The sequence below is a fragment of the Diorhabda sublineata genome, chromosome 5 (assembly GCF_026230105.1).
Source record: "Diorhabda sublineata isolate icDioSubl1.1 chromosome 5, icDioSubl1.1, whole genome shotgun sequence".
Taxonomy (NCBI): Eukaryota; Metazoa; Arthropoda; class Insecta; order Coleoptera; family Chrysomelidae; genus Diorhabda; species Diorhabda sublineata.
The window spans coordinates 18,298,295-18,324,075 of record NC_079478.1 but is presented as its reverse complement, the minus strand read 5'-3'; the positions used below and the strand labels follow the sequence as shown (position 1 = coordinate 18,324,075).

General features: G+C 33.1%; 1 protein-coding gene across 1 annotated transcript in view; it reads right to left on the bottom strand.

The window, feature by feature from the left end:
- The window catches only part of LOC130443940 (putative autophagy-related protein 11), a 129,380-nt gene that overhangs the window by 93,803 nt on the left and 9,796 nt on the right, over positions 1–25,781 (bottom strand). Inside the window, exon 2 of the mRNA XM_056778845.1 lies at positions 8,199–8,228. The gene's annotated coding sequence lies outside the window, so the exon portion shown is untranslated. The remainder of the gene's footprint in view (positions 1–8,198; positions 8,229–25,781) is intronic.

Here is a 25,781-nt window from a genome sequence, read left to right as displayed (position 1 = left end):
ATGCACAGAACCTTACGCTATTCAATTGAATCGATAGTGGCGAAGGTATCGAACTGGATTTGAAGATAGGAAAGAACTCGGAAGCGTATAGGACGATGTGCCCTCACCACTATCGACCCCGTACCGATCCGTTATGTAGAGCAAAATCGGACCCGAATCGAATAGGAGTGATATATGACAAGTGTGTCCCGTCCTTGAGGTGAAGGTGGAAAGTCAGAAAGATTATTAGCAAGAAAATTGTTTGCTTATTACTTAGATCTCTTTCTCTGGATCATCGCTGACAACTATGAATTATAGCAATAGACTTAACTTTCATCTCCAGTATTAACACTGGTAATAAAACACGATGTTACTTTTGGGTATCATCAAAAGTCTCAGTTTGTCCACTTTTTGTACATATTAAATTATTTTCAGTTGGAAGGACCGACAGTTCTTCATTCTTTACCAAGTCATTTCCACATTTAAATCTCTCATATCATTTGTCAAAAGTCTTCAGAGTGTCACCATGAAGAGTTTTTAATATTTCATGATGATATTTATCACATTTCTGAACTTTAAAAAAAGCTTGAAGGTTCATGTTTCAGGACAATGCAAATACGACATCGCTATAACGCATCTATAGTATTAAATTCTTAGATAGTATCCCAATTGTCCCTCAACATTGCGGGTATGAAACTAGTTGAAATAGATGTAGTAGAAATAATTGCTGCGATATATTCATTCAAGTATATTCATGAATTTACCATTCACTAGGTTTAATTATTTCCTTGAATGTCATTTCTGTAATAATTTATTATTACTAAAATTGGTAGTTCAATTATTTTTTTTTTCTATTCAATGGCTCGCCCTTTTGAAATTAATTCTTAATTAAAGAGATTTACCAATAGCATATCACGAGAATAAACATCGGATCACGATTATACAATTTAGAGTTTCTCCTTTATTTCTGTTGAAGGACCACTAAATCTTCAGTGAAACGTCGAGATATTGAACAGCGGAGTGTATTTTATCCAGTTTACAATAAAAACCAAAAGGTTATATGCATAACTCAGCAATTTATAGAAATCAATGATAGTAAATCTTGTAGAAATATAATTCAAATATACTGTTGTATATTGGCCTATCAATTGTACACAAAGATAAGTACGTAATGCAGTCAATGAGTACTTAGACTCATATAGTAAATGGAGTGCGTTAGCAAAAATATGCACGCATCAATGACATGTCTCAACAAGCGTTACACAAAGTTTAAACTGTTGTTTACTAGACTGATTCCAAAAAATCGACAATGTTTCTTCTTAAATATATCGAAAACATTGTTGGAAATAATGAAAAAAAATGTACGAAAGCCACAGCCCTCATTATTTCTCTGCGGATTGGAAACTTGCTCGGGTTGAACCCATACCAAAAATAGAAAAATATTCGGTTCCCAATAACTGCCGTCCGATTGCTTTGGTCCCAGCCATTGCCAAGGTCATGGAGAAAGTCCTTAACCATCAAATCTTGAGTCTGCTAACATCATCAGCAATCATCAAAACGATTTCCATAAACATAGATTAACCGGGGACCTCCTGGGGGATCCAAAGCAATCGCACTTGACATATCGAAGGATTTTTACCGAGTTTAGCAACCTTCTAGATCGTACGGTTTGTCGTTTTCACTTATCGGCTAGCTTAGTAGCTTTCTCAAAGACCAATCCATCCAGGTAGCTATCGATGAACACACCTCAGAAAGGTTTGAGGACAACGCTGGTATTCCCCAGGGATACATCTTGTCACCTGCTCGCTTTCTCCTGTACATTAACGATCTACTCGACGAAACTGTAAGCCCGATCTATAGCTTCGCCGACGATAGCACACTGGTGTCGTCGCTGAAATCAACCGCCCAAATAAACTCGGCTACTACCCAAATCCGTAGGCAGTAACAGATCACCATCATAAATACCGATCTTGAACAGTCTGGAAAGGGGTGAAAGTAATCTGATTCACTTGTTGGGTGTTGAAGTTGCTAGTCAAGCAGCTTGACAAAAACTTGGACCCATTTTTAAGAACAAAAAGATATATACTCCGCCTTTTAATATGTTGCGGCATCCAAAAGAGATTCCATGGAGTGGCAGCGGAAAGGAGAGCACTAGCCAAAGAAACAAAGCCACGAGGACTGGGAGGGTATCCTTATGATTGACTTATGGATTAAATACAACGGTGAATGCGTCATATTATTAAGGCAGTTGCGACAAAAAGTCATCGAAATAGGCTGCACACTAATGTGGCTTCATAGAGATTAAGCGCATACCATATACCACACACGAAAATGTTGAAAAAAATGCTAAATCGACGTGTTGATACTAGTGGAAATGGCGATAAAAAAAACAAAAGCAAAGTAAATTTAGAAGGCAGCACTACTGAAAAATTCTAGATACGGAAAGGTATAAGACAAGGAGAGAAATACCTAGAAAGATTTATAGTGACTAAATTGGAATTTCTGGAACCGTTTGCGATATTCATACCGAATATACTGTTTACATCACCACTACAACTTCACCAACACTAACAATTACACTGTCTGACGCGCGTTTCGATAACCAAGTTATCGTCTTCAGAGACTTAAGGTACCCTTAGTACTTGGTTATCGAAACGCGCGTCAGACAGTGTAATTGTTAGTGTTATTGTGAACAGTATTATTCAGTAAGATTTACGGTGGAATTAAAGAAGACGGAGTATACCGAAGAAGAACAAACAGAAAATTGTTAGAATTGTATAAGCACTCAAATATTTATCATTTAATTGAAGTACAGAGAACGATATGCTTGAAAAATATAAGTAGACTGAGTAGAACTAGTACTAAAAGTTGGAGAAGGTGGAAAAAAGAAGCGTGGGACCAAGGAAACATTGGTTTGAGAAAGTTATGAGGGAACAGTAGGAGTGGGAGACTGGCAAAATATAGAAAAATATGGAAAGAAAGAGTGGAGGATCTCGAAGCCGAGGGCCAGATGAGCATGTGAAGCTGACTTTATTCTGAAATAAAATTGTCATTTTTATTGTAAGTAGATCAGAGGGTAGAACAAAACGATCAGCCCCCTGTTTGTTATATGTGGCGCAACGATTTAGTAATATCCTTCCCTCGAACATTATTGTTCAATTCTATATGAAAATCGGTCGAATAATCAATAATAATTATGGACGATGACAATCCACATGAAGATGCAAACCTAATCATCTATTTAGATGGAAATTTGTTAGATGATTTTTATAAAATTCTATAAATATTAAGTAAGTCAGTCAAAAGAAATTTTGTATTGTCATTGAAAGTATAAATTTTCTGTTTAAACGACCAACCAATATATAATACACCATGTTATAGTCAGCTGATTTCATACGACTGTCGTTGAAATAACACATAGTTTCATATTATTGGAAACTTACGTAATTTCTTCACTTACAGAAGCAGGTTTTTTAACATTTCCTCGAATTTAAAAATTAAAAGTCGAAGTTTTATGAGTAGAAACTTATATAAAGAAGGCGTTGAACTTTTACTTAAATTAAACAAAACTAGTGAAAATGTAGACACACGAGTCGAAGTTGAGAAATGTTACGAGTGCAAATCATATTACTGATTACAATAATCAGTATAATAAAGAAACAGCGGACGTCATATTAAAATTGATTCAAGTTCTTTTATTTATTGAAGTCATATTATTTCGAGAAAATCCGATGGATCAATTTAGAAATAACTTGTTTGTAACCAAAAACGTGTGAAAACGGAAAAAGGAACGATTGGTGAGTTTTTGCTATTTTTCATTCCATGTATGATTTTGATAACTTCACCGTACTTAACTTTATAGTTTTTGTGCGGTGGCAAGGATGGGAAATGTGGCAAACAATATATTCAATTATATTATATTTGAATAGATTTTTTGAGTTACTATACTCGTGTGTCACCCCTGCAATCGCAAGTCACTGACAAAAAAACAAAACACGAAATTGTATTTTTCTTGGTAAAATCTTGAAGCTAATTGCTTAAAAATGATATAAAATATTTTAATATTTGATACTTTGACAGTCCAGAAATATTTTATGGTAACCACCCTTTTTATACTTGTTTACAATACGCTATGGTTATCTATCTGACCCATCACTATCAGTTAACCATAAAACTTCAACCAATACACATTAACAACAAACGAAAATTCTACCTGAAAATGAACACACAATTGATAAAGCAGCGGATCAAGCGGTCACACTATAGCGACAAGTCAGCTAGAAATGGCCCTGAACATGCGTGAGTCGGCTAATTCTTGAGTTTACCGTCATTACCAAGTGACTGGTAACTTCCATCAATGTCAACTCATTGCTGAGAATCGGGCCCTCACTGGTGTTCAAATCTAATAAGAGCTCAAAGAAACGCGAGGAGTGACTAGACAGTTAGAAGGAGACTTAGGGCAGCTAACCTTGAATCAAAAAGGTCAGCTATTGGCCCTCAAATTAACCCCAGCCCGCCGAGCAGTTCGTCGAAGATTTTCCAGAGAACACGTTAATTAGAATGACGAACAATGGGGCTTCGCATTTAAGGGACATCGACATTGCCGGTACGGTTTGACCTGCACGTAGCCCGGACTTAAATTATGTTGAGCATTTATGAGATGGACTTAAAAGAAAAGTTCGGGCTATAAATCCTGCACCAGCTGCAATATCGGACCTTAAAATGGGAAAAGAAATGCATCGAACAAGATAAAAAGTTATTTGATCCATGAAAAACGATTGGAAGCTCCCAAGCATACCCTGAAGAAGCTCGACGTAATAAAGAAAAGAGCAATTCCACTTATATTCGGTCCAGAGTTGACCAGAAACTTGGACAGCTTAAGACATAGCAGAAAGTTCGCCGACCTGACTCTGTTTTACCGTTACTACCACTGCAAATGCTGTTCCAAGCTGTCCAACATAATCCCGCCCTACTCGACAAGCAGACGTGGCCATGAACACCGAGTTTGCCCGCAGACCTCCAGAACTTAAATTTATTGGGAGTAATTTCTTTAGAGAAGTGCAATACTGTGGAATCAGCTACCAAGTCATTCTTGTCCGAGCACAACAACCTACGGAAGTTCAAGATCACTATCCACAGGCATCTCCACAAGGCACTAACTACTCGAAATACTCGAGTGGTTCCTGTGCTTACTTTGTACACCAAAAACACCCTTTTTCGTTTGATATTTTTTCTTTACCAAAAAAATAACTCCATAACAACAGAAACCACTTAGTATAAAGCAAAGTCTAATGGCTTCGAGATTCTAAAATCAGGAAAAGAATGAAAGCTGGAGATTTGTTGCATGAGTGGGCGGTTTGAATCGATTTTTTTTTGCTAACGTGTATATATATTCAGAGGTAATGGCTTAGGATGTAGAGTTATGTTAAATGCAACAAATCACTACAATAGTTACTATTCTTAAAGCATAACTACACATAATTGACGTTTGTTCAAAACGATTCGTGCTCAATATAAATTAGACAAGTTATCTTGACCGTTTGATAGTTACAATGAATTTATATACATGCTATTCACGTATTTCCTGTTCACCCTTCATTCAAGACTTAGTTCTGCATTCAAATTTTATACCAAGATAATAATTTCTCGTATTATTTATAATATTCGGTGGAACAAAAGTTGTCAACTGTTAATCGATCAAAATTGTGTTTTTCATTTAGTATAAAAATAAAATCGGTGTCAGAATTGATGAAAATATAATTCTTATTTAGCAAATTTTCCATCATGCTTGTCAGAACTTTTAGTAGGATGTTCACGCATTTTTCACAGGTATTATCGTTGGGGATTTGAAGACTTAATTAGACTCATGGCTTCAAAATTCCCACATAGAGAAATGACATCGAGAGATTTTCTCAGCTATTTCAAATCATCAAAAAAAGAGGTTAGGCGTCCCGGAAATGCAACCGTTAGAATTTCGATAGTACTTCGTGCAGTGCTTCATTCTGTCCGCATGTCCTCCAGTCACAATTCGTCCAGTCGAGGTAGGTAAAAGTCTGAGCAAGGTTCATTATGATAATAGTTGTTTCTGAAATATACGCCGAATTTATTTACCTTAGCAGCCATAGTACAATATTCTAAGCTGTCACTTTTTACTATGTTTTGTCGTAGTTTTTGGCACCTTATGATGTTATCAATAAGGTCTACGCCACATGTTTGGCTATTATACTAGTCATACCGCCTCACCTGTGCTTTTGACATATTCGACAAAACTGGATGCTAAATTTCTATCATTCCAGGCTACGGTTGTTGCTTCCACACCATTGACATCAGCAACATACTGAACAGAAAAGCCTTTGTCTTTTTCAAAATTTTTGTAATCTGAAATTCTATATTGTACCAAGACTCACTTTACCGTTTTTGACAAGTATTCTTGTAGTTACGAGGTATTTACGAGGTTTAGAGTTCAATTTTATAAGTAAGTCCAGATACTCCACTGAGAAAATAAATCTTATAACCCCATTTGAGAGTATTTTTCGGTTTATATCTTTTCAAGTTATTGGTTTAATTTTTGTTAAACTGTTTTGAATATTTTGCTGAAATCCGGATGATCGCTAGGCAAAAACAAGACTTTTCATATTCCATCGCAGATAGGGTATTTGTGGCTTTGCAAGTTGTACCACAGATTGAGTTTGTTACAAACCAATTAGGGCAGCCGAAGTAGATAGAGACGGATCATCTTGTTTATCTTCTAAGCTATGACTGATCTGTTCAAAATCCACTTCATTATCTTTATGTTTATCGCCAGAAAACTGCCCTTGTTTCATATTATCCTCATTTCGATAATCAGGATCTGCAACACTGTCACCTTAATTTTACATATTATCTTCACTGTCTTCGTTTTGCCAGCCTAAAGAGGTCAAAAAATTATACTCATAAGGAAAATGAATCGGGTAATGAGGAAATTTTTCATCGAAGGCACTCAATCATTTATAAATTTTATAAATCATTTATAAAGAGCATCATCAATTACTTATTTATTATTATGAACTCTAACCTCTTTAACTTATTTTGCTACAAATTTTGAATATGTTTAGTCTGTTTTTTATAGTTTCCATTTCAACCCCATTGAAGTATCGTCTTCAGTTAATTATTATTAATGTGACGATAATGAACCATAAATATATTTATCTAATTTCATAATTATTATGGTATAAGATAAGAACTAATATATAAAGAAGCCTGTGAAACTAATATTTTGTTCATTCAACTGATATTCGTCTAGTACGTTAGTCAGATTGATGTAACCATTTATAACTTTATTTATTTATAACTATATTTTAACTATATAACTTTATAAATTTTTAGTTCATTTAATTTGATATTCGTCTAGTACGTTAGTCAGATTAGTGTAACTGTGGTAACTATTTGTAACTTTAAATTATTAAATTCTCAGTTTGCTAAATAAATTGTTTTTAAAAAAGCAAGTTTGTGAATTGAGTTATTTAATTCTAGCTTTCAAGTGGGTACATGAACTAGATATTTAGGGGGAAACCACTGGATTCTGCTCCAAGAGTCATTTTTCTACATCTAGCATTTACTTATTGTTTCACTAAGAAAAAGGATCTAGCTTAATTTGTATAATAAAAAAAATCAAGGATATGATATTTAATGTCTTTATACATAACTGGTCGCTGCAGAAATGTAATAAATGCAATTCACTGCAATAGCAAAGATTCCTAAATCGCCAATACAAAAATAGGCTTGATATTTTTCAACAAACCTGGTATATCTATAAATAATTTCAAGTCAACATCATTATTATCACTGATACATTATTATAATATGAAGTACATAATTTTGACGTCAAAAATGTGATACTATCGAATAAAAATAGTAAGTGAATTTCCGTTTCCATTTCAACTCAGTAGACGAAAAAAGTTTTTTAGAAAAGTTCTTAATGTTTATGAAAAGTAATCAGATAATTAAAAACACGTCCATATGTGTATACAAACTATTATAATAAATCTTGTAATCGATCTTGTGGCTATTTTGTTCTCTCAATGTTTCGAGTGGTACTTACGTAAGTGTCTTTGTGTGATTGTAGTACGCAATTCTAAACACATCAATAACAATCTTTTGTAGATATACTTGAGGAATATTTTTTTATTTATAAACATGTAATTGCGTCTCTTCTAACTATTTGCGTGAGTAGTACTTACCGTTATAAGGAATAATAGGCGCTGAGAAATCTGAAAATAAAATATGAGATTAGTCACAGTAACTGTAACAAGTTAATTAGGTTAAAATAATGAAATGGAAGTCAACTATAGTTACTTAAGATATGTTAGTAGGAGTTTCGTGTTCACTTTACTTAAATTTTTTTAATCAATCTCCAAATTTTCAAATAAAGTCAACAACTACTCTTCAAGCTTCGAGAACAGTTTGCAGGAAGAGCAACTTTTCACTACAAATAATCGGCGGGAGTCAGATCAAATGAATATGGCAGATGAGGTGATAAATCGTAACACATTTTGCAAAAATAGGATATGATTGGAACAGAGGACTTTCGGAATAATATTTATGTAACTTTTCGCCAGTTGTTAAAATTGTTTTTTGGCGTAAAAAATAATATTTGATTAATCCCTGAACGCTGCCTCCAACCATTTTTGTAAAAATAATGCATTATCACATAAGTATTGAATAATATTATTCTATTGAATTGTCTACTCGAACTTGCACATTTATATAGATTGATTATAGATTATGGAAGCATAAGTTTGGAGGTATTTATTTGTATTTTTTGTGACTTTCTACTTTAGTTTTTGAAACAAGAAGATCTATTGTTTGTTTACGGCAAACCAGAGACTTCCAGAATTCGAAGGATCTAGAATTTTCTTTTGAATATATAAAGGGAGTGTCTTTCAGCCGTAGTTAGTCAACAATTGTGACATAGTGAATACGGGGCAGTGACAAGTGAGTACAAAAGTGTATACAAATTGAAAATCAGTAAATAGTTGAGCGTGTATATGTTAGTGAGTGGTTAGTGCATAAATTCATCCTACCCGTTTGTGATTAAAAACTATCATTTATCATGTATATAGCGAACTCAAGTTTTTGTATTTAATTCCTGTATGGCTGTAGATGTGCCGAAACGAAAAATTTCGGGCTTTTGTGGTCTTTAACAAAATATTACTTGACATTGATAATAGATCAGTTACACCATGAATATCAAATTAGAGATGTTTCCCCACAATTTTTTTTCGGTTGTTATAAAAGCTGAACTAGATTCTACTCTGGGTGAGACTGCTCCTTCTTTATTAACGAGGCCTGCAATGACTAACATCGCAGAAGTCGATCAAATAAGGTGACGACTCTAGAAATGTTGAAGAAGATCCACAAAGAGATACTGGATGATCGTCGAATGAAAGTTAGCGAACTAGCAAACATAGTAGGCATTTCAAATAGTGTGGTACATCGCATATGAACTGAAAATTTGGACATGAGAAAGTTGTGCGTAAGATGGGTGCCGCATTTACAATAACAATAGAACAAAAACAGCGTCGTGAAGATGTTTCCATCCATGGATAAAACGTACGCCTATCACTCCACACCCGAAACAAAAAAACAACCAAAGCAATGGACTGAAAAGGGAGAACCAACTACAAAGAAGACAAAGACCGTTCCATCTGCAGGCAAAGTTATGGCGTCAGTTTTTGGAATACGAGAGGGATATTAATTATCTTGAAAAAGGAAAAACTATCGGCATTATGCAATGTTTGAGAGAAGAAATCAAGCAAAAACAGCCACATTTGGTTAAGAAGAAAGTCTTGTTTCACCAAGACAATGCACCAGCCCACACGTCAGTTATTGCAATGACTAAAATTAATGAATTAAAGTTTGAATTGCTACCTCATGTTACCTGATCCAGGATTTGTAAAATAGCTCGGTGGTCAAAAATTTTCCAACAATGAAGAGGTAACTGAATGCCGTTCAATTATACCATAATTGTATCGAAAAGTTAGAACCGTGTGAGAAAAAGCTTTACCATCACATGGAAGTTGCTATAGGCACATAGTACATTCGTTAAAAATAGTTTTCTTTTTCAGAATTACTGTTGTTTTCTTTTATTTTTTCCGCAAAAATAATCGTTGATAATAAGAAGGTTGCATAGATAATGGAAATATTTTCAAAATGATTTATTACTTAAAACCTTTTGCTGATCAAGTTTCATACAAGGGTTGTCCTTGTCGCTAGAGGGTTGGAAATAGAAGATTAAAATCACTGTAAAATTGGTGTCCTCTAGGTTAAAACCATTAGAATGACTCACTATATATTTTGTAATATGAAATGATAAATGACAAAATAGAATAATGGGACATCCCTTGAATCATTTAGTTGAAGAAAACTATAGATGCACAAGATGATTATTACCATGTAATTCACCTTGTGAATATGAAAATGAGCTAGAGAACAAAATGGTAATGAGGGAAATATACAAAAGGATTTGTTGATATTAATAGCAACATGACTAAAAAATGATTGTGAAAACGCATAATAATAACCAGCTGGTAAACATTAACGACTAATAATTATGTTGACTACTTCAAAACGGATTTAGAATTCGTTTTGTCATACACTTATTGTGTCTCATGTATTATACGGTGACATAAGACTTTCAAATACAGAGTTACACGAAAGGTAGAAATAAAATTATTACAGTTTGATTTTTTATTTTTTTTTTATTTGTAATATTTGTTTTCAGCGATTAAATTTTTTTCCTCAATTCCTTTGCAGAAGTAGGTCGCGTATAGAGTCATTAAAAGCTCGCCACAATACCCTTTTTGTTCGTTTACTTTGTAACATGCCATTCGGCTTGTTACGTTTCTCTTTAACATTTTTAATAGTCCTTTGTTCACATATTGTAGTGCAGTAGTCACTTCTTATTTATTTATTCAAAGAATTTTTGAAGAAATTAATTTGTTATCGACCTCTTACTCTATTCGAGATATTTAATAAAACCTTGGAATGTATTCGAAATCGTCCTCTACCTGTCTATGCTCCATTATTTAGATCAAAGTAAATTTTAGTAAATTTATGGTGATATTTTTCTTTATATTTGCTGGTAAGTTTTTCAAATATCTTTGTAAATTTGCTTTTTTTATTATGGTGCTCACAAAAATACGTATTTTCTATTTATTTGGTGAACAGAGCGAATAGAATAGTAAAGATTCCTGTTGGGTTATTTTAAAAAAATATAAATTTAATTTTTTCATATATTAGAACATAAACTCCTTTTTATTCAAATCTAGCTTGTTCCTTTTACAGTAATTTCAATCGGTGTTCCCGTCTCCTTCTTCATTTAATTTTTTTTTCCGCAGTTCTATAGCTGCCAAATTGGGAGATTCAACCACACCTAAGGATTCAACAGGTGCATCACCAGCAACAAATTCAACAACTCCAACATCTGGAATGCAGTTGAGGACTGTAACCATCCCGGATTTCCATAGATAAGTCCCGCTCTTATAAAATTGTTTTTAATTTAACTGCCATTTTAAGTTAAAGCGAATTTATTATTATTTTCAATAGATTTATTTGTTGCTAAAACTTTTTTATTGTTCCCAGCAATAATTTGTATAACCGCGTCCGGGATAGTTTTAATTTGTTTAATTGTTGTTATTAATTTAATTCATAAGGTGTTTCCAGCTTTTCCACCTTTTTTAATTTTTAACGTGGATCGTTAAAAAGCTGTTGGAGTCCAATTTAACATTAATTGTTCACCTGATCTGAGTACTAGTTATTTATATACTTTAACTGAGGCCGAACATCACTTTCTGAGGAACAGTATCCTGGCGGGGAACTAAGGTTATAACTTGTATGGTTATTCGGGACGAGGAAATATTCTTTTCACAAACATTTCTTGGGTTGCCGAAGGATAAACTAACGTAACAGAAAAATACTACTACCTACTACTTCGTAGGCTCCTAGCCAATGATAAAATTTGTATCTGGATTCTAATATATTATACGATTCCATTCTAAATCTGTTTTTTATAGATCTTCCGATTCTTTCAAATTTTCCCAAAGAAAATAATATAATGTCTGGTTATTCAATTGTACCTGAAAATATTTTATTGAGATACTCTATGATAATACAATCAGTTCCATCTTGTTGAAACCATTTTGTTTCACTAGGGATCCTTGAATCTACTTCGTTGAGAAACAACAGCTAAAGCAGCATATCAACCCTTCAAAATGCATGCAGCTGTAAGATTTTCCTTGAAAAAGTATGGATTTAATATTCTGCTGCTTATGAGGTATCCTGATACGATAATTGTGCCTTTAACTACTTAATTTAAATGAAAGTAGCTTTACAGCCGTCATATGAGATCAAAATTTTGTTATAATTATCTCTCAAAATTTCTTTTGAAGATAAACACCGACTACAAATATAATGAAATGTTAAACATTTCATCTTAGTAACAGTATCTTGTTAAATATTCTGGATATTTTGCATGCAATAAGATATATACTTTGTCTTCGCGTTCCATCACCACATATAATATAAAGACTTTGGTCCACAGCTTTTTGACAATACTACTTTTTTCTAGATAAATTCAAAGAAAACTCTTTTCCCACAAATTAGTAAACTAGGAGTTTCAGTTCTATTGTATACGAAAAAGCTAGTCTACATGAATGCTTATGTTTTTAAAGAATGGTTCGAACAAATATTAGATCTTCCCCAGAACTGATTTTGATATTAACGTAAGGTTGTTTAAAAATAAAAGTCTAAATCCTTATACCTGTATAACCAGTATGACACAGCTCACAGGTACCTTATGGAAAAATGAAGCGTTTACTAGATGAAGGCTGGAGTTGTACGCAGGGCAAGTGATTGGAGACTACCAATGTGGTGTCAGAAGAGGAAGAGCATCGACAGATCACATGTTTACCTTCCGCTGTATCCTTGAGAAGTGCTACGAATACAAAATAAAAGTGCATCAACTCTTCATAGAATGCCTTACTACAGCGTAAAAAGAAGTTTGGTGGTCATGACCCCACGCAACTGTAACCTAAAAGGTCACATTTTGGGCTCCGACTAAGCTCATCATATTAATGTGTGTTGTCGGGGTTCGTTGCAAGATTTTGTTGTGTTCAAGAGACATAAAAATTTTGTATGCTTTCAATTTCCCAATAGGGCTCCACTCAATTTTTTAACCTAATCTGAGAAAGGTATACAAATAGGTTGAGGAATCTTTAGGAATAAAGCTGCTTGTTGAAAATAAAATACAATGATCAATATTTGAAGTTTGAAATTACAAAAACCCAGGTTAAAAAAAAATTACCCGCAAAACTCATGAGTTTGTTGGTTTACAGAAAATAATAAAGTGAATTTTACAACAAAAAGAACTAATATGAGTGGATCTGACCTTTAGCAACACATAAGGCTCCCTACTTGTCAGGAAATTACAAATAGAACCATATCCGTGGAATGAGGTTAGGAATTAAAGAAGTTCATTCAGTTAATTGTCCCGGACTAGGTAGTTCCACGAGTAAAAGTTTGACGTTAAATCCAAATTAAGGTCGTCTAAGTTTTAAACCCCAATAAAGGTCCTATGTCCAAAACTAGGTCCCTAAATTAAAAGAAAAATGTGAAATCTGTGAAAAATTTCGCTAATTTATAGACTACTAAAAAAATAATTTATAACTCAATTTTTTAACATTTCCTGAATGCAATAAAAAAGATAGTCTATAATATTTCGAGCCTAACCTAATTCATAAGACAGTAATTAGAACTTTTCCAAAAAAGATTTTACTTTCTTTTTTAACGAAGGGAACTTATATATACTTCTTATTAGAAGTCAATTAATAATTTTATATTCCAGTATTTTTTGAAATCGGCAGAAGGCTCCTTTAGGCTGGCTAAGTCCCGCTTTTCAAAAATCTCTGGAGAAATTAATCTTCACGCTACCACGGACGCTGACCAAAAGAACAAGGTAACTCTCCAATTGTCAAATTCTCAGTCAGATATATCTCGACTTCTGCAAATATAAATTTGGAGCCAAATTTAAAAATTTATAATCAAATCCATAATGAAAGTTGACAGTCAAAAGGAAAATATGAATGAAGTTAGCAGCAGACTTCTTGAGAAAAATCGGGTCACACGTCATGACGACAATCTAGCCAAGTGCAACAATAGCTCAATTTCAAAACACCAGCTAACAAATCACTCATTAAAACAACCTTTCAATTGACTGAACAACCAAAAATCAATATCCGCAAAATTTACAAAATACTGCACGAATAAGTTAATTCGAGAACAGTTAACTAGATGTTGCTCGAACCTTCCAAGAGAAAGCAAATTGGCTTGGCTTGGACAAACAACATAATTCTGCAACCAGTTATACCACGTATAGCAAATTTCGAATAATGCTTGCGTCCTGTAGACCAAGACTTAACTTTGTTCAGCAAAAGGACAAATTAAACTGTGCTAAATAACTTAAATTCCAGAAACCCAGTATGTCACCAACAAGTATGTACAAAACTACAAAAGAGGTATGAAATATAATACGTAAATATTTCTACTCAAAGATAAAATGACAAAATATCTTCTAAAGAAAATTATTTCCAAAAAGAAGTTGGTAGGTTTATTTCGTATAATGTTTATAACAACAAAAGTAACGCCAGCTGTGAGCAGTGAAAACGTTACACAACAACAACTGTAAGGCGAAGGTAGCCAGCTCAACATCACGCCGATTCAACTTCAGAAGAGGTTTGAAACAAGGGAATACTCTTTCTTGTATTCTGTTCAACCTGAACTTGGCAATAATATTTAGGGGGCTGCAGACCAACTCGGGAGAAACCCTACTCAGCTGATTAAGACAGAAGGTGGGCTGCGCAGAAGGGAAATAGAACTTTAGAGAACACCCGAACATTCAATCAGAATCCAATCGAGCAATGTGAATGAAGCTCAAGTCGCGCTGCCGAGACCACGCAGACACGGCAGCGTTTACGGTAGGTAACTACACCTTCGAGCGTGTTGACAACATCAAATATCTTGGCTTTCTCAAAACTGAAAACAACAAGACTGCATTGGAGATACAGGAAAGAGGGAAATCTAGAAACAAGGCGTATTACAGTGCCCAGAAGATGCTGAAATTCCGCCTATTCTAAACATTTTCTGCTTCGTCTACGAAGATCGTTTGTGGCTCTCCCAATTGAATCATTTCTTTTTTCTTTAATATGTGCTGCAGTATTCTAAATTCATCTAATTAGTTCATCCCGTGTGTTCACTTTTATTTTGTAGACTTCATTTCTCATCCATCCCCATAAACAAACATCTAGCGGTGTGAGGTCTGGAGATCTTGCAGGCCAAATAATGCGACCTCCACGACTAACCCAACGCCCTGGAAAACGTTCGTCCAAATGTTGCTTGACCTGACGAGTGACATGTGCAGGAGCTCCATCGTGCTGATAGTACATTTGCATTCTAATATTTGCAGGAACATCCTCTAGTAGGCCTTGTAATTCATTTTGTAAAAAATTTAGGAAGTTGTCTCCTGTGAGACGATTCTCCAAAATGAAAGGGCCGATTAAATAACTGTCAACCATACCACACCACAAATTGATTTCGGCTGTTGCGTGGGAATTTTCGTCCGACCATACATGATAGTTACGAGTATTATTAATGTCATCACGGGTAAATGTAGCTTCATCCGTCATCCATACAACACGACAATATAAATAATAATGGGAAATAATTAATTAAGATTTTCGGTGGTTTTGAATTGTATTAATTCTTGTGAAAATACTGGAGGTTAAGAATATTTCAATTGTCTACTAAATGAAGTGATACGCCTATGGATTATGAATGCTTCATCATTTTATTACTCTCTCATTAATAAAAATAGACTATGAAGCTGGGCCAGAAAATGTTTCAAGATAAAAACAACATAACGTGATCTGAATTGAAAGAGATGAAAAAATTTTACAAGCACACTGTATAATAAGTATATAATATAACACAAAGCTGAATTGATTGAAAATATAGAAAATGTAAAATACAATTGTCCTGTATCTTGAGAACTTGGGCGAATGACAAATTTTTTTTTAACAAAAATGGTTGGAAATTACAAACTCTATAATCTTTATAATAGCTGTTAATAATAATAGGAACCGAGATAATCGCAAAAAATATTATTCATAACACAGATACGATTTGATCAGACTTTTGACACATTGACATTGATTATTCTTATTCGAGCTTAAACCATTTTAATAGTAAAATAAATGGAGAATGTAGTATGAAACAACAAAATTGGCTATAGAGAATCGTCCTGTGATGTCATCTCTTACTATAACGTAGAGAAGATAAAATGAGGAGAGAGTAGATTTGGCACAGCATATTACACAACTAATTACTTTCTCTGTTTTTTTTTAGGCGATAATTATCGACGTTCCTATAAGACAAGCTTTCTCCGATTTAGATTGATTCTTGACGGTCATTGTTGATTTTATTATACAATGAAATTTATTACCTAAGATTCGTGACAAACCCATTAGAGGCACTAGTTTGAATTAAATAACCATGTCTCTTCCCACAGCCGAAACAAATTAGGGTGTGGTGTCTAAATGGCTAGACTATCGTCTTCCATTAAATGCTAATTGACAGATAAACAATAAGATTGCATAATTTGGCTAATCACTGTGTGTTTTTAGAACATTTGCACTGATACACTGAGGTATAATTACTATCCCAGTATACGAAATCCCTTTTTTGCACAATCCCCGTTTCCATAACGTCCAGAAGAATGAATAGAATGGGCAGAATTTTTTTTCTAACCCTATGTAACATACAATCTGTCTTAATAGGACAATAAGTACTGGCTATATTAATTAAAGATGGCAATGGGAAAGTAACTTCCAATAAAGATTTTCCTTTTACACTATCTTAAATAACGTTTTGTGACATGGACAATAATTTATAACTGACAGTTTTTATATTTTAACTAAATCTATTTACAAGCTCGTTGGGTTTGAATCATTTAAGGCGACGTACCTCAATGTTTTCTCTCACAGGGTGTTCACAATAGTTCTAAGGGCTTCGTTCTGAAACTATTGGAGGATTTCAAAGATGGAGTTACTTGCAGTACCGCAGAGTTGAATCCCATAAGCCAATATGAGTGTTTCTTTTTGAGTAAAGTGAATGTTACCTGAGTTAACTTATTTACGTTAGACTTGAATTTCCAATTATTCATCCAGATTTGAATTTTATTTAAGCTCTCTTGTAAATCCTTCGATGCGGTTTGAAAACTACATTCGTGATACAATTCACACCAAGATTGTAACCACCTTTTCGTTGTTCTAGAAACCGGTGCGTAAATATATAAGAGACAAAGATTTAGCCAAAAATACAAGGTTTTTAAATAAAGCAATAGCGAATTTTCGCCTTTAAGAAGCGTTCTGTCTTTTTCCCTTTTACTCAACGTGTTTGTTTTTCCTTTCTTCCGCTGGACGGCGTGCGCACAATCCATCGCCGCAAAGAATAGTTAGGAGTTGATTGGGTCTAATCCCGTATGTCTATCCTCCAAATATAAATTTAATATTAAGTAAAAGTGACATGGAAGTTTATTCATGATTTTGTATAACAACAATTTTTGTCAAACCTTAATAAAGGTTTGGCCGAACGGCTAGAACGGCTGATGATACAAAGGTTTTTTATTCAAAAACTTATATTTTCTACCACTCTATGGATTAGCTTTATCGTGCTATGTTGCTTACGGAAAACCGAATTGATGGTTATGGATTATTTGTTGATCTTCTCTAATAGGTTTTAAACTACTTAATAACAGAAAAATAAAAAGACTAGACAGGCAATTGTAGAAAACAGTGGAATTTTCATATTTGTACACATAATATTATCATTTTGTGAAACTTTGATTTGCGTTTATGCTGATTATTTGCATTGTTTTGAATATAATAAATATTTGCCTGTTTAATTAACACAGATAGAGAAATATTTTTCTAGATTTGGTTGACCTGGATTCAGATATGCATCGCTAGATTGCTACGTAAATATTTTATTGCTTGGTTGTATAATAAATTATTACAACACGTTTATGAACATATTTCATATAATTTTTATTCGGATTGATTTTGATCTAGTTTGCAATCTTTCGTAAATACTAGCACACCGAACAACTTAAATAACATGTAGTGAAATATATAAAAAAAATATTTCATATTGATAAATTGAGTGAAAAAAAACTGTAAAATGACTGATTTGTAATTCTTGTTGGTTAATATGAATATTGGGGTATCATATACACTGCGACCCAAAAGATCAATTGTGTTCCCCTTCTTGCTACCATACCGGGGAACCCAGTGTTTACATCCTGATCTGTTAGTCCCACTACATTTAAAATGTCTATAATATGGGATAGCTGTAGTTAACAGAGACCTTCGTCTTTTAAAGTAAAGGAGTAAAGTCAATAAATATGCATGCAGCATTATCTGCTTAGTCTAGCGTCTTCAGGTGTTCGTTGAGACGACAGTGCTCTGATAGGACTCCTATTAGTATTCGTGGATTGTTCTTACTTAGGTTGATAAATTCAGCTGATCTTCTCTGGTTATAGTTTCCCAGAAGGATCTTTGCCTGTATCAGGTTGTCCCAATAATTGGTTTTGCTCCTATCTACCTTCTTTTCCAGTTCTTTTTTCATTGTTCTGTAGGTGATACCATAGAAGGGTTCAGGTCCAATGAAGGGCTTGTCTGCCCCCGCTTATCGAACTTATCAGCTATTTTATTTCCCTCCCCTCCGGTGGTCCCAGAATCCATTGTGAGGTAGTTTACGTATTACAGTATGCTACGTTTAATATTCGATAAATTATGTTTATGTTTCATGGAAACTGTCACTATAGTATTTCTTTTTTCGAACGTGATTATTCCATGTTAACGAGGCAACTTCATTTATTACAGAACATATCAAACGCTCCATTTATGCAGGTTTTAATCGGACATTGTGATGCACCACTGTTCTACTTACTATAGTAAAAAAGTGTACAATAAACCATTTTGAAAATTGGGATTTCAATAATGACAGATTTATTGTAATGGAACAGGTATGACTAATTTCACCTTCAATAAAAATATTTCATTTCAAAAACTAAAAACAACAAAGTATAGATGAAAACAAACGAGCATGTTCACGATTAACAACTTTTAAACCCCCAATGATTGCGGAAAAATTTCAAAAGTAAATTGTTCAAATAAAACAATAACATGGTTGCATACCCAACGACAGCAACTTTAAAATGATGTATTAATCTCCACTTGCCATTCGAGATTTCTTTAAAGATGGTTCTGGACTTTAAAGGGTTGTAGAATTCAGCTTCTTGTAATTGTTCTGAACATTTTATGAGAGCTCGAAATTAGCAAGGTAAAAAAGGAGAGAAAGATCTACCAAAAAATAGACAAATATACATTTGAAGAAATTCTAATGTTATTATCCTATATATTTCGATGTTCCTCTCATTTATGTAAGCGGTTTTCTTACTTATGTCATTCATGTATACACTAACTATTCACTAACATTAACATACTAATCTATACACTAATATATAATTATTTGAATAAACAGTTTAGTCTACTTGTCACTGTGACATCAAATTGTTTACTAACTCTCCGGCTGCTAAAGACTGTTTTTATATACTATCATCACATTCTAGAATATTAGTTTCCTAGAAATTTCTAATTTGCCGCAAACAAACAAAAATGCTTTCTTAGTCGTTGTCTTCATAGCAACAGGTCACAAAAACCTAAACGTATAAATAGATCAAAAAACACCACGAGAAACAATCTCCTGAAACCACAAAAACTGGTTTACATATGTGCAACAAGGACCATGAGATCGTGACCAACAGCTGCTCTAAAAGTGATTCTAAGTCTCCCACTTTTCCATATATTATTGAAAAGCGTGGCGGAAGAAACATCACTTGGAATGTTCAGAGAAAGAATTAACACGAAAAAACCGTCCTTAAACATGACAAAAACTGGGTCATCCTCAGGACGAAAAACCAAGAAGGTTTAGCAAGTGGGAGAAATGAGCAGAAATTCCATGGATACCAAGACACACCAGTATGGAAGGGAAAGAATAGCTGTCAGATTCGCTAAAGTAGAACCTTAGCCCTTTTTTGGTATAAACTACAGAAAAATAGATGGATAGGGATAGAAGAAGAAAGAGTAACAGTATACGAGTTCATAACAACATAAATAAGTTGAATCCATGCAAATTCTATAAAAAACTTGTAATTTATCTCTATTTGTTACAAAGTTTAACAAGGGTTCAATTGATAGTGAAACTCCCGGTACAAAACATTTTATTAAATCAAGGTAACGTAATATATGCGATTGTATTTATATTTATCATTATTATAGCAATAAACATTCTAAACTCGTTTATTTTTCCATTAATAGTTTTATATTGGCAAGAGCATTAAGTACTATTAGTCATGGCTCTAGATAATTCACTAAGCATATTAACTTTGTCAAATATGTAGATGGTAGAGGGCTATATAACCAGCCTTTTGTGAAAGCGGGCAATACCTATAGATATACCGAGAAACCGCAATTTGAAATCACTTGATGACAGTCGAGGTCTCTTAGTATCCAGGTCAGGTTAAAAAAAATTTCTTAGACGTTCCAGTGAGAGAGTAACATCGTAAATCCTTTTAAACTTCATCATCATACTCATGTAGCTCCCAGCGACTTTTTTCCATTTCCTAACCTCAGGATAATGATTTTTCATAAGACGAAACATACGTAAACGCCAATTTTGAATAGGGATAAGACAACTATTGTTTGGAAGTTTGCAAGCTAAATTCGAAAGAAGACAATCCTTGTAAATGAGCTTTTAATGTCTAACTGTCACAATTGTCAGTTTTTGCTATTGCTTCAAATATTCTTGGACCACAAATGAATTTAAATTTACTGTCTAGTAAACAACAATCGCAACATCCCAGATTTTTTCTGATCCGTCAATGTTGTTCGGCGGATATCAATAACGAAGCAAACTGAATTTTTGTAATATGTAGTGACATACTCTGATATTTCAGTTTAGATGGAGATTAATTCCTGTTTAGACTATGAAAAAAAAGAAAAATTCATATTCGTGTGTTAATCATAATACATTCTCAATCTACAATTTATCCCTGCCATAGCAACGAATTGTCTCAACATTATCATGATAACCAAATGAGAAATGCATTGAATAAAAACAGCTGGATACATATACATATATGGACCCGTACTGTATTAAGTAACGCTCATCTATGTCAATATTAACGATACCTAACAGGACGAATGTTCAATATTAGTCAACCATTAGCAGGGGAACTTTCAATCCAAGGTTATCTTTAGCTCACAGATACAAGCCGTTATCAGTATGTAATACCTGCCAGATAAATTGTAAATCAACAGTATTTTAGTTAATTAATAATATGTTAAACAGATTATATAATATACGGTACTTATATAGGGTGTTCCAATAATGCCATGACTCTCTCCCCCAAAAACTCAGAAACAAAGATTTGCTACAAAAAGCAAAAACTGTATTAATAGAAAATAATCCAGAAAAAGTTATAAATAACATATTAAACAAAAAGGATAGTAGACTCTACAATCAATTAAAAACCAAAACAGAAACTAAACATCAAAACATAAAACATTTTGCATTACCATATGTACAAGGACTCTCCCAACAACCATCGAATTATTTCAATAAAAAATATGATTTTAGTATAAATCATAAAGGACACAATACATTATCCACTAAACTAAAATATAAAAAAACCCAAAACCAAAAGAAATAATATTACATATCAAGTATCTGGCAATAATTGCGACACTGGGACACATAGGACAGACATCTCAGTTTTAAGAAAATAGATTAAAAGGTCATCAATACGGTAAAATAAATAAAACTGCATTAACAAACCATGTAATATAAAAAAAAATATTGAATTAAAAAGATTAAAAAATTCTTAAAATGGAATCGAATACACGAAACGGTATTTTTAGAAATAGTTCACACACATAAGAACGAGAAAAGTATAGCTCTATTAATAAATTTTAATGCAACTACGAATAATTTAATTAATGGCTATTACATATTTTTGAAATGTAACAACAAAGAAAACATTAATTTTTCTTTTAAAATAGATATGTATTTTGATTTTGATATTCAAGTAGTAGGTGATGTATTGATTAATATAATTATACAAATTGTCAATGTCCAATCATATTTTGATAAAGAGCGAAACAGGTCGAAACCGGTTAATTTGAAAAAAATTTCTTTCACAAATGATATAAAATCAGGATAAATCATCACGAAAACATATAAGAGTCTAAGAAGTCAAAACGTTATTAAGTAAAGAATTAAATTGTTCTTAGTCTTGCATAAAAAGGAAGACCAAAACCAGTTTCAGACTTACGCAAGGTCAAGACCGAGCATGCAAGACTGTGGTCTTGCGATTTTTTCACAAGGATAGTGATTTCATTGGTCTGAATAGTGCTCTAGAATATGGAGAGATAGAGCTGGGTGTACATATGCAAGCCAGTATCTTTGATAGATTGACTTTTGTGGTATTCAAACCAAATCTAGGCAAGATGTTTGAGTAACATCCCTAATTCTTCCCTGCAAAGCTTCTACACACCATCAGGGCATTTGTGGCTTCAATGGTTATCTCCTGTTCATGTTTGTTCCAGAAGAGTTTATTTCTAGGTTAAGTTTTGGATATTTTTCACTCAATGGATCCCCTGTTTAGTTTGATGGATTTGAGATTCAGATTTTTCGTTCTAATGAAGGTAATTAGGTAAGTCTTGTTCGACGACTTCAGTAAAAACTTTCATAGCCCAAAACGGTGATAGACCTTATCTATAGGGTTTTCGATCATCAGCAGAGTTATACGAATCATTTCATGCCAAATTTAACTTTGTAAGAGTGCAGTTTTTCTTTCTTTAAAAACTTTACTACAAACAACCTAAAATATATGTAGTAACCCCATCCCATTTCAAAGAATTGTCCACAACAAGCCATAAGAATTTTACAAATTCAACGACGTCAGTGATATTGTTTTTTAATACAAAAAGCTGCAATGTATTTTTATATCATAAAACTAGTTTTAGAAACGTTGAGAGACAGAAAATAGAATCGCAACATGATTTAACGGTGATTAGGTCACTAGATATGGTCCTATGAGGTGTCGTAAGATCAGGGTTGCTCCAAGATAAACGAGTGTCGTCTCCAAATAGACATATTTTACAACTGAATTATAGATGAGAGTAAAAACAAAATAGGGCTTGCTTAGTACTGAGCCTTGAGGCACTCCACAGAAAATAAATGTTCTCACTAGTTAACTCTAAGTTTTAATGATGTTTTCTTTTGTCATAAATTGAAAATCAAATTTATTTGCTTTTTTATTAATTCTTTCAGTTTGTTCTTATGTAATATGTTTTGAATTTTATTTCAAAAATGTACGATGTATATTTTATGAATTTTCTGGATTACTTCAGCATTACTCTGTATTTCCAAAACAATAAAAATTAGTAGAAAGTGGATTTTATTGAAATTAGATATAAAAACTTGATCAAAACGATAAACAATTAGTTTTCACTTCATTGCTATTGAGTATTTCTAAGTATATTACGTTTCTCTTTTTATTCGAAAAGGAAAATATAGTTAACTACCGACTTTCCCTTTACATCTATATTCCAACCAAAATACACACCTTTAAATCTTGCTTCATAATTATAAAAATAACAGGTTAATGATTGTGGCTTTGTTATGCAAATATAATTTTGTACATAAAAAAATATTTAACTAATAATAATCATTGTAAAATTCACAATTCGAATATTGCGGTATTGTTCCGTAAGTAATAATTATTTCATATTCAACCGCAATAAGTCATAGTTAATACGAGTAACCTGTAACTCAATACTCTGTTCTGAACGGTATACTGGATCCAAAACTTTTTTTTCTTTGCAGAAACTTACCTATTAAGAATAAAATCCTCTCTCTGAGAAATGAATAATAAGAAATATTTCTATTGTTTAGTTTTATTTTCGTGGGAATCATATCACAATTTAATTTTTAAACTTTATAGCTGCCGTAATCAAGAAATATTTGGTTTGAATTTTCGATCTCTTTGGCCCACATTGTATTAAATGGATCACAATTATTGATTATATTAATCAATTACATAAAATTAAGTAAGAGCACACTCCCTTTTAATTAATCGCTTTAACCAAATACAAATACCTACATATTGATAATTAGGTATATAACATTTAAACTTATTTAGTTAACTAGGTACAAAAATTATTCTTGAAAAGCTCTTTACAAATGGCATTTACCTTAAAAAAAATAGAAAATATCATTATTTTCTTTGATGTTAGTGTCCAGCGGCCCGCGTCTTTGTAAGTTTTTTATTTTATTTAATATAGGTGTCGGCGAAAGATGAAATCTTTGCAGCCTAGTGCCGCTTAGATAGTTTTGCTGCTGCATTTTTTTTGGATCACAGGACAAAAAATATTAGATCATTTGCTTTATTAGAACCGTTGTAATATGACGCTTTGGCACTTTTGGCAGTGTACATCTTAAAAGAGTTTTGATATTTCACATAACGTCTATTTTTTTCATTCGACCTATCCTATCACTGTGCTTTCCGGGTGATTGTTTAAAGTGTGCAAAGAAAAAATAAAGGTAAGTTTCTAAACATAACCAAATTACTAATTTGTTATTATGACTATGATTATTACTAATTCCATTGAAGAGGATCCAGGTTTGTGTACCAATTAAATTATAGTTTTTGTTACAGATGATCATTTATAAAAACAGTTTGATTTAAAATTGTTGTAAGTCACCTATTTTTTTAACAAGTTAATTACAATTACTATAATCTTGGATTATACAGAGTTCGGCAAAAGTCCGGGATTAAGTCATGTGGTAACACTACAAATTTAAGGAGTCACTTGAAGGCAAAGCCATCCGTTTCTTTACGCTGAGATGCAAAATATTCATCGAACAGATAAATCTGCGAGTACTGAAATAAGCGATGATGAATCAAGGTAAATATTATTTCATAGTACAAACTACTCATCTTATTATTGTATTAATGGTACAAGGATATACTGCGTTTTTTGGAACTCATCGTTCGTTACGCTCTAGGCATTTACCGAATGTGAGCTAGACCAAAAAAGTGTCGGCCGACACCCGAAACCGACACTTTTGCAGTTAGGAGGAAATCTCATCACAGATACCTCCATTAATACAAACAAGTCCCTTCAACTTCCAAACAAGCGTCCATAAAAAGCTTTACAATGACAAAAAGTTACAAACCAAAACCGACATGGCTTTGGCTTTTTTCGTAGGTACAGAAGTGATGCCTTATAATAACGTAGAAAAAGACGGTTTCAAAAATGTGTAAAGTTTTAAATGGAAGCTATAAATTACCCAGCAAAAACACATTGTCACAAAAGTTAATTCCTAATTTGTACATTGAAACGCGCTGAGTTATTGAAGCCATTTTAAAACAAACCAAATTTATATCTTGTAGCACCGATTGCTGGACTTCCATTGCAAACAGGTCCTAAATCGCCCTTACGTGCCATTTTGTAGACGAAAATTATCAGTTAGTAAACATTTGTTTGGGCTGTTAGGAAATGGATGAAGATCATTCATACTGCGGAAAACTTATGTAATAATATAAATCTTATTTTAAACGATGGAGTATTCAAGAAAGAGCA